This window comes from Mesoplodon bidens, assembly GCF_964165515.1.
Source record: "Mesoplodon bidens genome assembly, chromosome: 12".
Classification (NCBI taxonomy): Eukaryota; Metazoa; Chordata; class Mammalia; order Artiodactyla; family Ziphiidae; genus Mesoplodon; species Mesoplodon bidens.
The window spans coordinates 57,799,306-57,814,112 of NC_138168.1; the positions used below are offsets into that span (position 1 = coordinate 57,799,306).

Below are 14,807 nucleotides of genomic sequence, written 5' to 3' on the forward strand. Positions count from 1 at the left end.
GAATAAAAGAAAAGGACAAATTTTGGGGGAGGCTTATTCTAAATAAGCAGCCATAAGTTCTACCTACTAACAGGCACCCAGACAGCAATCCGTTCCTATATATGTCAGTATTTCTTTCTCAATACACTCTGGCAGGCTCTTTCTCTTTTCAAATGACAAGGAAATTTCTACCTCCTCTTTAGACAAGATTTCTACCTCTTCTTTATAACAAGCCGAGAGAAGCACTGAACCTAGGCCTATCCACAAAAGAACCTATTTACATTCCTCTCAAAACTCAAGATGGTATCTAAGATGTTCCGGACCAATGACCCCCGTTGTGAAAATGAGCTACTGCCTTCAACACTATTAAATAGTGTACTCTATTCTGCCTCTTTAGGTGTAGGATGGCTCCCCACAGACCTCCAAGATGTCATCAGTGTTTCCTCCCATGGAACTCCTGTGTCTCAACTAGCCTACGTCAGGTGTGTGCAAGGAGGTGTGTTTCTCTTTGTGCTAGGAAAAGCAAAATGGGTTTAACCACTAGAGAATGAACTTTCTTGGTGCTGGTAGATTAAACGCACCAACCAGTACAAAAATCTCCTCTTCAACATCTTTACAGAGAAAATTCCCAAAGAAGTTTCAATTCTTTCTGTAGTTGTGAGCTCATTACTTACCAGGGAACTTTCATTTTGACAAGGTGTTGCAGCAGTATTTGCCTGTGTTTCTGGAACTCCAGTTTCATGAGAGGTTACCAGTGCTGTGGTTAGAAGCACACATACTAGCCATACTTTATTACAAAACTATTCTTGGATAGATATGTAAGAAAAATACAGAACACATTTGCAATAATGGTTGCTGTTGTTTGGTGTTGTTCCCAAAGATGTGGAATTCCTACCCACCTCCTCCAGGAAGTCCCTTGGGTGAACACCTGATTTCTGAACTCAGGGATCCAGTTGTCTCCCACTATCCAACTCCTGCCCTGAGGAGCAAAAAAAAGGAGGGCAAGTGACCCTCTTTTTTTCCTTTAAGAGCTGAAGGCCTTTCTGCTTCTCTCTGTCTACTCCCAAAGTCTCATCATACAGGGTTCTTTACCCCAGAAAAAGTGAGATGACAATTCTGCCTAAATTGCCCTAAAATGGCCTCTACCCTTCAACAGAGATAGGAAGATCAGTTTTCATTTTTAAAAGAGGCCCTCATATCCATAAAATCAGTGTAGCATTACAATTTTTCATCAACTCAGCATTTACCAAGCACTTTCTATTAGCTAAGTACAGTGAGGGGTGCTAAGGATACAATTTTTTTAAAAGAAAATCTTTATTATAATAATGTATATTGCTATAAAAATACCTAACTTTTCTTGAAGGTCACATTCTAGACTTTAGCCTAAGCATCATTCACAGATTATCTCATTTAATCCCTATATCCACCCTGAAATTTGGTACTATTATCATCCCCCTTTTACAGATACAGAGGTTAAGTAATTTACCGAAGGTCAGCATGTGATGGAGCCACAGTCTGAAGCCAGAGCCCGGACTCTTAGAGATTACCCTGTTCTTAAAAAGTACACATTCTAATGAGGTTTGATCTGTAGTGTACTAAGATTTCCCAAATAACTTTAGATACTATATCTTATTCTCCCAATTAAAATTTCACCTAGTTAGAGCAGTGCTATCCAGAAGAATTTCTGGCCATAACGGAAATGTTCTATTCCATGCTGTGCAATGAGTAGTCTCTAGCCACGTGTGGCTCTTTAGCACTTGAAATGTGGCTAGTGAAATGAAAAACTACATTTTAAATTTAATTTAGTTTAAATTTAAATGACCACATGTGGCTAGTGGGTACTGTATTGGACAGCACAGATCTAGAGGATAGGGAAATAGTTTCATTTCTTTGGATTTCTCTATAAAGACAAGGCCTAGGCAAATCAGTAAATGCTGAGTTAATGAAAAAGAATAAATGAACAATCATTAAGGGGGAATTTTCTCCCTCTTTAAACTGTAGAGCAGAAATCTTTATTCTACTGTGACTTTCATTGTAATAAAATGTTATAAGCATATGATACAGCCTGCAGTCCTAGAGCAGTTCATGAAGACAGTAAAGAGGATCCTTAAATTATAAGCCATGTTTTTCAAAGGCTGACAAGCCATTTATAATTGATGGTTACTACTTTTAAAACACATAGTTATATCTTTGCCTAATAAAAAAGATCACTGATTAATTTTTTTCTTGACAAAATCTGGGGTCCATAGAGAGAAAAACAAAAGGGAACTCTTGGTGGTGAAAGGATGGAAATAGTCAAGAATTGCAACTCAATGGACATTTCATGCAGAAACTACAGTCTAAAGCAGACCTCTTTACAAATGTGAGACTCAGCAACTGCCAAATTCTCGTTAAGTGACTTTGTTTTGTCACTTATTCATCACATATATACATATAGATTCTTATAGTCAATTTGTTTTGAATATGGGGCTAGATATGATGAATAATAATAGGTACTTTTGAAAATAAACTGGGGCTCTAGATCAAATCAGGGTCTCTGGAAGTAACCAAGTCATGTGTCCTGTGTTTCCTGATCCATACACAATGCAGCTCCTACCCTGCTCCCCACTGGATGTCCACTTTACTTAAAAGAACTCATCTCAGGGCTTCCCTGGTGGCGCAGTGGTTGAGAGTCAGCCTGCCGATGCAGAGGACACGGGTTCGTGCCCTGGTCCGGGAAGATTCCACATGCTGCGGAGCGGCTGGGCCCGTGAGCCATGGCCACTGATCCTGCGCGTCCAGAGCCCGTGCTCCGCAATGGAGAGGCCACAACAGTGAGAGGCCGCATACCGCAAAAACAAACAAAAATCTCAAAAAGTCCTAGCAATTTTATCACAATTTGTACTGCTATGGAACATGTCTCTTGTCTGTTTTTAAAAAATTCATATTAGATTTCAAAATCATCAAAGAAGTGTGAGAGCAGCTCACTTTCTCTGGTGATCCCAAACCATGTTCTTCTGATTCAATGATATCAGCTCTTTATACCTTAGAAGCCTAATTTTCCCTTGGAAATAATTTGCAAATAACATAATGAATGCCTAAAGAAAAAAGAGTAAAATACCCAGTTCTTCACATTCAAACCAGAAAGATGTAAACCTGAGGTCCAATTTTATACATGCTCAGCATATCATGGGCGATTATTCCATATTTTGCAAGATTATATAGCATGACCACTTGCAACTGAAATCCCAAAGCCATCACTGTTAAATGCTTCCCTGAGTCTTCCACGAGAGGCTGTTACAGTTTAAGCAGCATCAACAAGCCAGAGCAAGCCGCTATCTAGTGTGCCTGTGTGTCTGGCCTGTGACACACCAATGTTATCGCACCAGCTGCAGGCTCCACCATGAAGTTGTTTTCTGTGCGGAAGGGTAAACCTCACGGCCAAATCCTCCTAGTCATCTTGCAGTGCTGGTCATGGGACCGTAGAAGGAACAGCTCCCAGATGGGGATGGGAAACTCACAGGCACTGCCCCGCAGCTGATGCAAATCTCACAACCCAGGCTCTCTCGGTTCTTTGCCAAGAGTCGTCCTGGAGGGCTCAATTGCTACGTCCCTATTGCTGTAATGATAGCAACTTGGCAGCATCCGGGATGCTGTCCCTAGGATGGGAGCGGGACGGGGGAGGAGATGGTGGGCCCCTTTGAGAAACACAACGCCGTTAAGGACAGAAGGATGAATTTACTGTGACCAGTGGTCCCCGAACTGGAAGGAAACTCAAGGCTTTAAAGCTCGGGGAGACACTCTTTAACTCCAGCTCTGCTCTCAGAGCCTTATTCCCACGAACAGTGGTGGCCACAGCGAGCCAGCTGTAGGAGATGCTGCCCGGGGAGAGGTAAGAAGACCCTCCCAGGCTTAGCCGCCGGGCGTCCGACCGCCGTAGTCACAACGAGCTTGCTCCCGGGAGGCGTCACAAAGGGCTGAGGCCTGCGGAGGCCTCGCGCGCAGCTCTCCGGGGCGGAGCCGCCGGGCTCGGGCTGGGGCTGCGCCGGGGCAGCGGAGGCTGCAGCCGCCAAGGGGTGGCGCGGCTGCCCAGACCGCCAGCTCGGAGGTCGCCGGGGCAGGGAGGACGCTGCAGCTGCAGCCCGAGCGGCCGAGCGAAGCCGCCGAGCTCCCCGGCCCCCGCCGCAGCGGAGGGCCGCAGAGCGTGGCGCGGGCCGGGCGGAGCTAGAGGTAGGCGTCTGCACCGCGTCGCGCCACCCGCTGCTCCCCGCCTCCGGCCGGGCCCGGCAGCCTGTCGTGGCCGATGTCCTGACCGCGGGTGCATCTGCAGGGTTGGCTAGGCACCGCGCCTGGGGAAAGGCCTGAGGAGTCCCCGCCGCGGCCGCGTCCAGTAGCACCGGACGCCGGTCCCCCGGGGCACGCGCCTGGGCGCTCCTCCCTCCTGCCCCAGAACCGCGTCACCGCAAGGTCCTCCCCCGACCCCTCCTTCCACCCACCCTGGAGGATGCGCTCCCGGGCGCCGAGCGGCAGAGGCCACCGCTCCCAGAAATGCGTGCACCGGCTCCCTTTTTCCCGGACCCGAAGAGCCGGCGCCCCCGCCCTGTAGGTAAGTAGGTGAGGCGGGGACTAGCCCTCGCAGCCGCCCGCTGCTGATGCTGCCGCTGTGTAGGGGCGGGGGGCCGGGGCCAGGACCCGCCAAACTTGCCTCCCGCTGGAGCTCTGTGCTGCGCTCGGAGGTGTCCTAATGGCGCTGGGCGCAGCCCCCTGTTAACCTGACAACCTCTTCTTGAGCTCGGGAGGCCCAGTTGTGGCGAAGGAGAGCTTGACCCTTCCCCGCCCACACCCTGGGCCCGGTGGGGTGCGCGCTTCGGGCAGGGGTGGAGAGGATGTGTTGCTGTGTGGATTATTGCGGGGTGAAGGGAGAAATACCGTTGAATTTTCAGCAGCTCAGGTGGAAATATGTCACCGTATTTTTTCGGCTTGGTGAACAGATGCGTTCTTCCTGTTCTCTCTCAATATGTAGCCACACATAGCGTTATTTCAGCGGCATAGAGAAGTCACTGTGGATTTTTGTGTATTTCAGAGTTGGCAGGCTGATATATAAAATTGATGTCTCCAACCCTTACAGTCAACATTTTAGGGCCAGTTAGAGAAGGCTCCTCTAGGAGTCAAATATTCAAGAGATAGATGAGGCTGAGGAATTCTTGTGCTGCCTACTTGGGAGCCTTCGGCTTTCGTGAAGAGCGTGGCAAGTTTGATACAGGTGTAGGGAGTTGAGAATCTGCTGGAAGGATGCACGGAGTCGGCCAGCAGAGGCAGCCTTGGACGCAGCCTAGCTTCCAACTAGATAGATGTTAATAAGGTCTGTATTTCTGAGAAACTGGTTATAAATTCCTTCTTCTCTCCCAAGTGTAAAGTTCATACATCAGAGCTTCTGGGGAAGATTATCTCTTCACAGGCTATCATTTTTAAATTTCGTATTAAGCAATAAGGTTTAGAGTTTTGGAAAGTGGATCATTGTAAGCGCCAGTTTTATTAACGTATTAAGGTTTAGAGCTTTGTTAAATGAACCGGTGTAAACTCCAGGAGGACAGTGTCTTCGTCTTGTTCAGTCCTGTAATCCCCTAGTCGGATGAATAGTGGGCGCTCATTAGTTATTTGTTGAATGAGCTGTGTTTCAAGCTTCATCTAAAGACAATTTAGGATTAAAATGTGTTTTCCTGTGGCCTTTGAAGTTTAACTGGATTTTAAAAATTACTTCTTTGTATAAATAGTCAAATTCGGTTATCCCAGCATTTAAGTTGAATTTTGACATTTTTAAGACCATATGTTATCCTTCTTTAATGTGTTATTAAATAAGGTAATTCTCCCCAACTCTTAATATAAGCTAATTTCATTTCTAAGCTTGCAATTTTTTTTCTAATTGGTAATCAAACTTATTTTAATTAAACTCTAAAACACAATTAAAAAGTACAATTCATGTTTAAAGGAAATTCTGGGTTACTCCAGAGGTAACAATGATTTGGTTAATAAGTGACATATTAACTCATTTTAGAGTTGAGTTGTTGTGGTTGACCTAATTATAATGTATTTATTACAGGTAAAAGTGGAAATAAAGCATTTAGAAGTGTCTGTGATTCCTAAATGATTCAAAATACATGGTATAGATACACATTTTCAACTGCATGGTTTTCCTCGGTATATAAACATATCAGTTTTCAAGTTTGACACCCAGGGCGGTTGTGACATTGCAGGTTTGGAAGGTTTGGTGCCTCTCTGCTTTTAAATCTTATGTTATCTTGAAATAAGGATAACTGCATCACATTTCATTTGCTTTATTTTTGCACTGTGATACAATATTTCCTGTTTTGTTTTTATTTTCCTGTTATGTAAGTTTTCTGAGTCAGTATTAACCTTTTTTCAATCACTTTGTTTAACAGAATTATCTGGGAGTGGTCCAGTCACTTATTTTCTTTCTTTCTCTTTTGTCATTTTAATACCTCTTCACCATCCTTACTACATATTACCCAAAAGACTTATTTTCACAAAACTATGGTAAGCCCTAGTTTATTACTATTGCTTCTCCAGCCTACTTGGGCTCTTCCTAGATGGTGAGGAAATAACACTTTTATGTAAAAGGTAGTGAGATTGGGGGAACCAGCAGTGGGAGGGAGCTTATGAAAAATATGTTATGATTTATTCAAACAGAGCAAAAATTCTCCCATGAAATAAAGATAATTACATTTTACACATCTTATATTTGTAGTCAAGGATATTGAGCAGTTAATTTATATGGTTCTTCCTTGCTCACTTTAAACTTCTCAAAAGAGCCCTCCCCTGTGGTTACAGTAAACTCTCTTTACTTTGTTGCAGATAATAAACACTTATTTGTTCATTTGACAAAGAGAAGTTGAGCGCTTGACTGTGCTGGCACTCTTGACCTTGAAATCAGTTCCTAATGTCAGAATGGAAGAGGCATTTTTCTGTGTGTGTCCTGCATCCAAATGCGTAGCGCCCCTGCAATTGAATGACTCACTACCTGGGTCCTGACAAGTGAGCCCCCCCGGTACCCTGACTCCACATGCACCACTGGAATGAAATCCTAAGACCTAGATTTACTCTAACTTTTCTATATCTTTCCTAAGCTTTTATTACCAAACCGTCTGTCCCTTCCTCACTAAATGTCCCTTACTGTCCCTTTTTTATCCCACCGTTTTTTATCCCAGCCCATGATTTTTGTTGTTGTTGTTTACATCCAGTAAGATCCACTCAATTCACATATGTTAGAACCAAAATTGTTAATGGTTGCAGAAAAAGTATAGAAAAGAAAATTTGTATAACCTTGAATTTCAAATATAGGGAACTAGTGGATGAAGAATAATTGTTGTATACTAATCTCCCTTTAAAAATGGTAATGAATGCCAGAGACAATGAATTGTCTGCTCATAAATTTGACCAGAAGCTTAATTGAAAGAAATGTTTATAGAGAGTTGGCTGAACAAAGGCCATGATGTCCACCCGTGCCCCTCCAATTCTAGGTGTTACGCCAGGAGTCTAGCCAGATCTTCAGAAACTGTATACTTTCGTTACCTTGTTTTGCATCCTTTGCACCCCTCCCCCCAAATTCTGCTCACACTGAAGCATTCTATTAATAAAGACAGTCACAAGAAACCTACTGTTATGTTACTTAAGAGATGTGGTTATTAAGGTAATAGTTCCTTCTACAGCTCCTGCTTGAAGACTCTTGCAAGAAATTCCATTCAACTCTAAATGCCAAAGAAAAGCTTTACTTCCCCTTAACAATTATGGAGCGTCCATTTTTCATCATGCAAAAATAGAATTAGATAGTCGATTATATTTCCCTTTCTGATTTGGCAACTAGGAAACACAGAGTCAAATTTACAACTTAATTTTAATAACCCTGTAAAAACCTATGGCATATTATTGATGTTCTGACTTTCCCTTTGGTTTTGAATTTCTGTTCTACCTTGTTTTTTTTTTTTTCTTCTGATTTTTTTAACCTAAGTATATTTTCCCATTTTATTGAATTTATTAAGCTGACTCACATCTTTTGTAGAACAAGGAAAAGTATAAAACATAAAACCAATAAATGGAAACGTGCAGAATTGATCTATGGATACAGTATGTTTTGATTAACAAGTTTAATAGGTGCCATTAAATATGCTTTGATCAACTATTGCAAGTTTAGTATATTTACGCTTGTATAGCCAAATGGAAAACAATGTTACATAGTTTGGCAAAACTAAGATCCACTTATTTTTTTTAACTATTAAATTTATGTCTACTATTGACTAATTTAAAATTGGTAAAACCATTCAGTTTAAGTCAGTCCTGGATTGACCAGGAGATTCATTCTATTTAATTTAAAAAAAAAAAGTCATTTTTAGCCAAAGGGCTAGCCTAAATTAGCTTAACACTCACCACACTGTACCTCACATCTGACCTCTTTCACATCAGTAATTTATTTGATTCATCTTTGTTTTAATAAATCATAGAGATTCTTCCTTGAGCCTCTTTTATTCACCATAAAATTTAAAAGATTGAGCTCCCTGAGTTAATTGATCAGACTTTCTTCATTCTGGTATTTTGACAACTACCTGTTAAGTTGGTTGAATTTAACCATGTAAATAGTTTTTTACATCTGTATGGTGTCAACTTCATTTTCATACATTTATCACCCCGGTCCACAGAGAGACTGGCCCTTCTCAAGGGATAGTCACTGGTGCAGTCCAGGAGCTTTTGAGGAAAAAATAATCTGAATTCAAAAGTGCAACTTGAAACATTGAGGAGGGGATTTGGAGAGAGATGTGGGCAAATTTTTACATAGAGGCATATCATTCTGGTAACCTCCAAGTCTTTTTTAAAAAAGTTTTATTTTTGTAGTAGGCAATACCTTCATGTGATTCAAAAGGTACATATGGGTAAACATTGAAAGGATTCTCTCTCATCCTCTTTCCTAGTTACCTGCTTCCCCTGTCCACTGGCAACCAGAGTTATCAGTTAATTGAGAATCCTCCAGTGACATTTTGTGCACATACAAGCAAATGTGAACATTCAGCCTGCCCCTTTGATCTCCTAATCATTTCTCTAATTGCCTTCTCTCCATTCCCACTGTTCTTGTTTGGTTCCTCATATGCTTTGGACTGTTGCCTGCACTTCACTTTCCCCTACATTTCAGCCAGTCTTCCTTCTAAACTTCCCTTTTCAGCCTTCTAAAGGATTCCCATCCTGCGCAGGAAGGAGTCCACCATGAGTCTTACTTAGCCTGGTCTCCTGGGCCCTGAGGAATTCACCTCTTGTCCCCTGCCCCTCCCTGTCAGGCATGTGGCTCACAGTTGTTCTGAACTTACCTCCCCATCCCCAATCACGGACCCTTTAAAGAAATCTGATGAAAGTTCACGGTCTCATCACACATGAAACACACCATTTTGCCTACATGTCCTTGTTTATGGATCCCAAGTTCAGAATCTCTATGTTGGTAACACAGAACTGTTTGCCACTTCCTGCACATGCGCTGCATATGATTTTTCTTCTCCATGCTGTTTCCTCTGCATGGAACACTCGGTCCTCCTACTTTCATTAGCAAGCCACACTCAGTTCTGGTGTCATCTCTAGGGGCCATTCTTGGTTGAGATTCTAGAAACTCATGGAACCTTCCACATGTAATGTAGTATCCCAAGTAGCCTTCCATACTGGCAACAGGCATTTCTCATAAATAGCAAAATTGCCTTTCTAGTAAAAATTAATTGTGATTTTGGATAACATGCTATGATTGGTCAAAAAAAAAAAAGCCCAAGGTTGAAGCTTTTATTTAACTATTCATCCCTCCTCTACGCCGCTCCCCCCCATCCTCCGTAGAATACGTGTCTGTATCATTTTCTTTAGCATCCCTACCTTACTTTACCAATTCTCTCCAAACATTGTGTTAACACTCATTTAAAAAAAAAAGTTCATATTTATTATGGCCCTCACCTAAGAGAGTGTTTTTTTTTGTTTTTGTTTTTTGCCTCTGCCTCTGGGTTTGCTTCTGTAGTTGGTACATAAAGGAGTGAAACCCTCCGAGTATGGTGTTACTCTTAAAAATCGAAAGTATTAACCACCAACCCTGATGGATAACATGAACCATCTGGAGATAGTGGCCCATCCTACGAAGTGACTCCTAAGTATGTGAATATAGTATTTTTCTTTCCAAGCCAAGTAATCGGAGGGCATCCTCTGTGCTTGATTTTTTTTTTTTTACATTTTTATTGGAGTATAATTGCTTTACAATGGTGTGTTAGTTTCTGCTTTATAACAAAGTGAATCAGTTATACATATACATATGTTCCCATATCTCTTCCCTCTTGCGTCTCCCTCCCTCCCACCCTCCCTATCCCACCCCTCTAGGTGGTCACAAAGCACCGAGCTGATCTCCCTGTGCTATGCGGCTGCTTCCCACTAGCTATCAACCTTATGTTTGGTAGTGTATATATGTCCATGCCTCTCTCTCGCTTTGTCACAGCTTACCCTTCCCCCTCCCCATATCCTCAAGTCCATTCTCTAGTAGGTCTGTGTCTTTATTCCTGTCTTACCCCTAGGTTCTTCATGACATTTTGTTTTCTTAAATTCCATATATATGTGTTAGCATATGGTATTTGTCTTTCTCCTTCTGACTTACTTCACTCTGTATGACAGACTCTAGGTCTGTCCACCTCATTACAAATAGCTCAATTTCATTTCTTTTTATGGCTGAGTAATATTCCATTGTATATATGTGCCACATCTTCTTTATCCATTCATCCGATGATGGACAGTTAGGTTGTTTCCATCTCCGGGCTATTGTAAATAGAGCTGCAATGAACATTTTGGTACATGACTCTTTTTGTATTATGGTTTTCTCAAGGTATATGCCCAGGAGTGGGATTGCTGGGTCATATGGTAGTTCTATTTGTAGTTTTTTAAGGAACCTCCATACTGTTCTCCATAGTGGCTGTACCAATTTACATTCCCACCAACAGTGCAAGAGTGTTCCCTTTTCTCCACACCCTCTCCAGCATTTATTGTTTCTAGATTTTTTGATGATGGCCATTCTGACTGGTGTGAGGTGATATCTCATGTGCTTGATTTTATTGCAAAGTGCCTGACATGAGGTAAATTGCTGTTGACTGATTAACAGAGAATTTAGCCAGTAAGAATTTAATAGCATTTGTTCAGCACTGTTCCTGTGGAATCCTCTGACTAGTGGATGATTCTGATCACTAACCAAACTAGCCGTGTAGGATAGGCAAAATCTGTAAGACTGCTCCATAGGTGTGAGATCCCTTGAAATCTTTCATTTTCCTTCTGTAATTCTGACCTCACTAAGCAAGCATCAGATTTGCTAATTTGTTTCCCCAGACATGTTGATAGGAGGAATTGAGTGTGTCCTGAGTAGCAGTAATGACTATTCCAGCCATCCAATAGGTACAGCCCCTGCTGTATGCTGTAAAGCGCAGTTTTAGGCTATAAACTGTTGGGAGGGCTTGCTCAATCCTTATGGTCCCAGGCATTTACAGCTGAGCCCTCAGCCCTGGGTCCTGGTGACTCCCCCGAGGGATATTACTTGCCGGGCTCTAGGCTCCTACTGAAACAGCTAGTTAGCCACCCTCTGATATCTTCTAAAATAATTTCAATTTAACACACTTTAACTCTTTAAAAAGCATTCTAGGAAGGAATCGTTTTAGTCCATTTGGGCTGCTAGAACAGAATTCCATAGACTGGGTGGCTTATAAGCAGCAGAAATTTACTGCTCACATTTCTGGAGGCTGGAAGTCCAAGATCAGGGTGCCAGCATGGTCAGGTTCTAGTGAGAACCCTCTTTCAGGGTGTAGACCTTGGACTTCTTATTGTGTCCTCATCTAGTAGAAGGGTCTAGGGATCTCTCTGGGCTTCCTTAATGAGGGTACTAATCCCATGAGGGCGCTAATCCCATGAGGGTAGATCCCTCATGATCTAATCGCCTCCTGAAGGTCCTACCTCATACCATCACCTAGAGCATTAGGTTTTCAACGTATGAATTTGCGATGGGGATGGGGGACACAAACAATCTATACGGCAGGAATAGAAAATTCACAAAACAGGAACTACAAATGGCCAAAACATGAAAAAATATTCAACTTCATTGCATCAAATAAATGCAGACTATAATTAGATTGTAAAAGTCCATAACAATGCTGGCAAGTTGAAGTTGGGTCATTTTCCCTTTTCACAGATGGTAAGAGGTTATATGGGGGTATTATGCCTTTGATGGAGAGGAGTTCAACTCATAGAATCCCTTGGCACCCGTGATTCTGTTCTGAGTACATCCTGAAAAAATCAGAGATGAGGCTTAATTTCAGTGGTGAGAACATTGTCTCTGGAAGGCAGGTGGTATGGTAGATGGGTTAAAAGCAGGGATGCTGGAGCCTGTTGCCTGGCTTGGAGTCCTTTTCCACCGTTTGTCAGCTAGGTGAACTTAGGCAAGTTAATTTCTCCTTGATTTTCTCATCTGTGAAATGAAGATAATAATAGTATCCACCTCTCACATTGTATTGAGAATTAGATAAGTTAATATATGTAAAGCACTTGGAATTCTGTCACAGAGTTAGCAACTATATAAGTATTAGCTATTAGCAAGGTTGATATTGTAAAAATTGGAGACAAATTCAATAATGGAGTCTTTTTTGATAGTATACCAAACTGTACATACAAAAAGACCCTAATTTGATTTTAAAATTCAGCTTCATGGAAGAAAAGACAGGAAAGTGATAAAATATTGAGACTTTTGTCTCCATTGCTGGGATCATAGGCAATTTCTATTTTCACATTTTATTTGTTATCCATATATATTACAATGATAATTGTTAGAAGTAATTAAAATTAATATATCATAGGATTCTTATATTCTTGACTTTTCTTTATCAGATGCATATTCATTTTGACATATTTTACTCTCTCTTCCTCTTTTCAAAGCTGCTAATATTTCACTTCCTCCACATCTTCACCCACACGCCTTCTGCTTGGTATTTTCTTGCATTTAGCTTGCTTGCTTGTTTTATGTATAGATCAGCCCCAAGGCTAGTTCCTCAAGAATAAGTAGAGTAAGTGAAATGATTTATGAGATTTTCATGGTGGTGGCTTTCTCTTGGAAATTTAAGCCAGAGAATGTTGCTTAGGTGATAATGGTACTGTATCCTCTCCACACTGCAGGCACTCAGGCGTATCTCCCACTCCTCACCTGCATAAACTCAGCACTTTAGTAGGGTCAGAGGGTCCTCAGTACCCCTCACGCACATGGGGTAATTCCTGCCTTCAGGCTTTTGGCTGCCAGCTCTATCTGAATTTCCTTACACATTTCTTCCTTTTGAAGCCAATATTCTGCACCAGGTTGGTACTTAATTCCATCAACACTTTCCAAGACATCTGCTCTACCCCTAATTTCAGTTTATTTTGACACTTAACTATTTGTACTGCGAATTTTTTTTTACATCTTTATTGGAGTATAATTGCTTTACAATGGTGTGTTAGTTTCTGCTTTATAACAAAGTGAATCAGCTATACATATACATACATCTCCATATCTCCTCCCTCTTGCATCTCCCTCCTACCCTCCCTATCCCACCTCTCTAGGTGGGCACAAAGCACCGAGCTGATCTCCCTGTGCTATGTAGCTGCTTCCCACTAGCTATCTATCTTACATTTGGTAGTGTATATATGTCCATGCCACTCTCTCACTTCGGCCCAGCTTACCCTTCCCCCTCCCCATGTCCTCAACTCCATTCTCTACATCTGTATCTTTATTCCTGTCCTGCCCCTAGGTTATTCAGAGCCTTTTTTTTTTTTTTTAGATTCCATATATGTGTGTTAGCATATGGTATTTTTTTTTCTCTTTCTGACTTACTTCACTCTGTATGACAGTCTCTAGGTCCATCCACCTCACTACAAATACTCAATTTTGTTTATTTTTATGGCTGAGTAATATTCCATTGTATATATGTGCCACATCTTCTTTATCCATTCATCTGCTGATGGACACTTAGGTTGCTTCCATGTCCTGGCTATTGTAAATAGAGCTGCAATGAACATTGTGCCACATGACTCTTTTTGAATTATGGTTTTCTCAGGGTATATGTCAGGTAGTGGGATTGCTGAAGTCATTCTATTTTTAGTTTTTTAAGGAACCTCCATACTGTTCTCCATAGTGGCTGAATCAATTTACATTCCCACCAACAGTGCAAGAGGGTTCCCTTTTCTCCACACCCTCTCCAGCATTATTGTTAGTAGTTTTTTTGATGATGGCCATTCTGACCAGTGTGAGGTGATACCTCACTGTAGTTTTGATTTGCATTTCTCTAATGATTAGTGTTCTTGAGCATCCTTTCATGTGTTTGTTGGCAATCTGTATATCTTCCTTGGAGAAATGTCTATTTAGGTCTTCTGCCTATTTTTGGATTGGGTTGTTTGTTTTTTTGTTATTGAGCGGCATGAGCTGCTGGTATACTTTGGAGATTAATCCTTTGTCAGTTACTTCGTTTGCAAATATTTTCTCCCATTCTGAGGGTTGTCTTTTCGTCTTGTTTATGGTTTCCTTTGCTGTGCAAAAGCTTTTAAGCTTCATTAAGTCCCATTTGTTTATTTTTGTTTTTATTTCCATTTCTCTAAGGAGGTGGGTCAAAAAGGATCTAGCTGTGATTTATGTCATAGAGTGTTCTGCCTATAGAGTCTTATAGTGTCTTGCCTTAAATTTAGGTCTTTAATCCATTTTGAGTTTATTTTTGTGTATGGTGTTAGGAAGTGTTCTAATTTCATTCTTTTATATGTAGGTGTCCAGT

The 14,807-nt window shown here is 41.5% G+C and overlaps 1 protein-coding gene across 4 annotated transcripts in view; it reads left to right on the forward strand.

Moving 5' to 3' along the window:
• The first annotated feature begins 387 nt into the window (after window positions 1-387).
• Window positions 388-14,807, forward strand: part of NCOA7 (nuclear receptor coactivator 7) — a 144,611-nt gene continuing 130,191 nt past the window's right edge. For 2 of the 4 annotated variants that reach the window (XM_081250536.1, XM_081250539.1), the window contains exon 1: window positions 4,011-4,564. The gene's annotated coding sequence lies outside the window, so the exon portion shown is untranslated. Of the gene's footprint in view, window positions 462-3,596; window positions 3,851-4,010; window positions 4,565-14,807 lie in introns of those variants that run through there. The other 2 variants (XM_081250537.1, XM_081250538.1) reach the window with 2 other exon arrangements.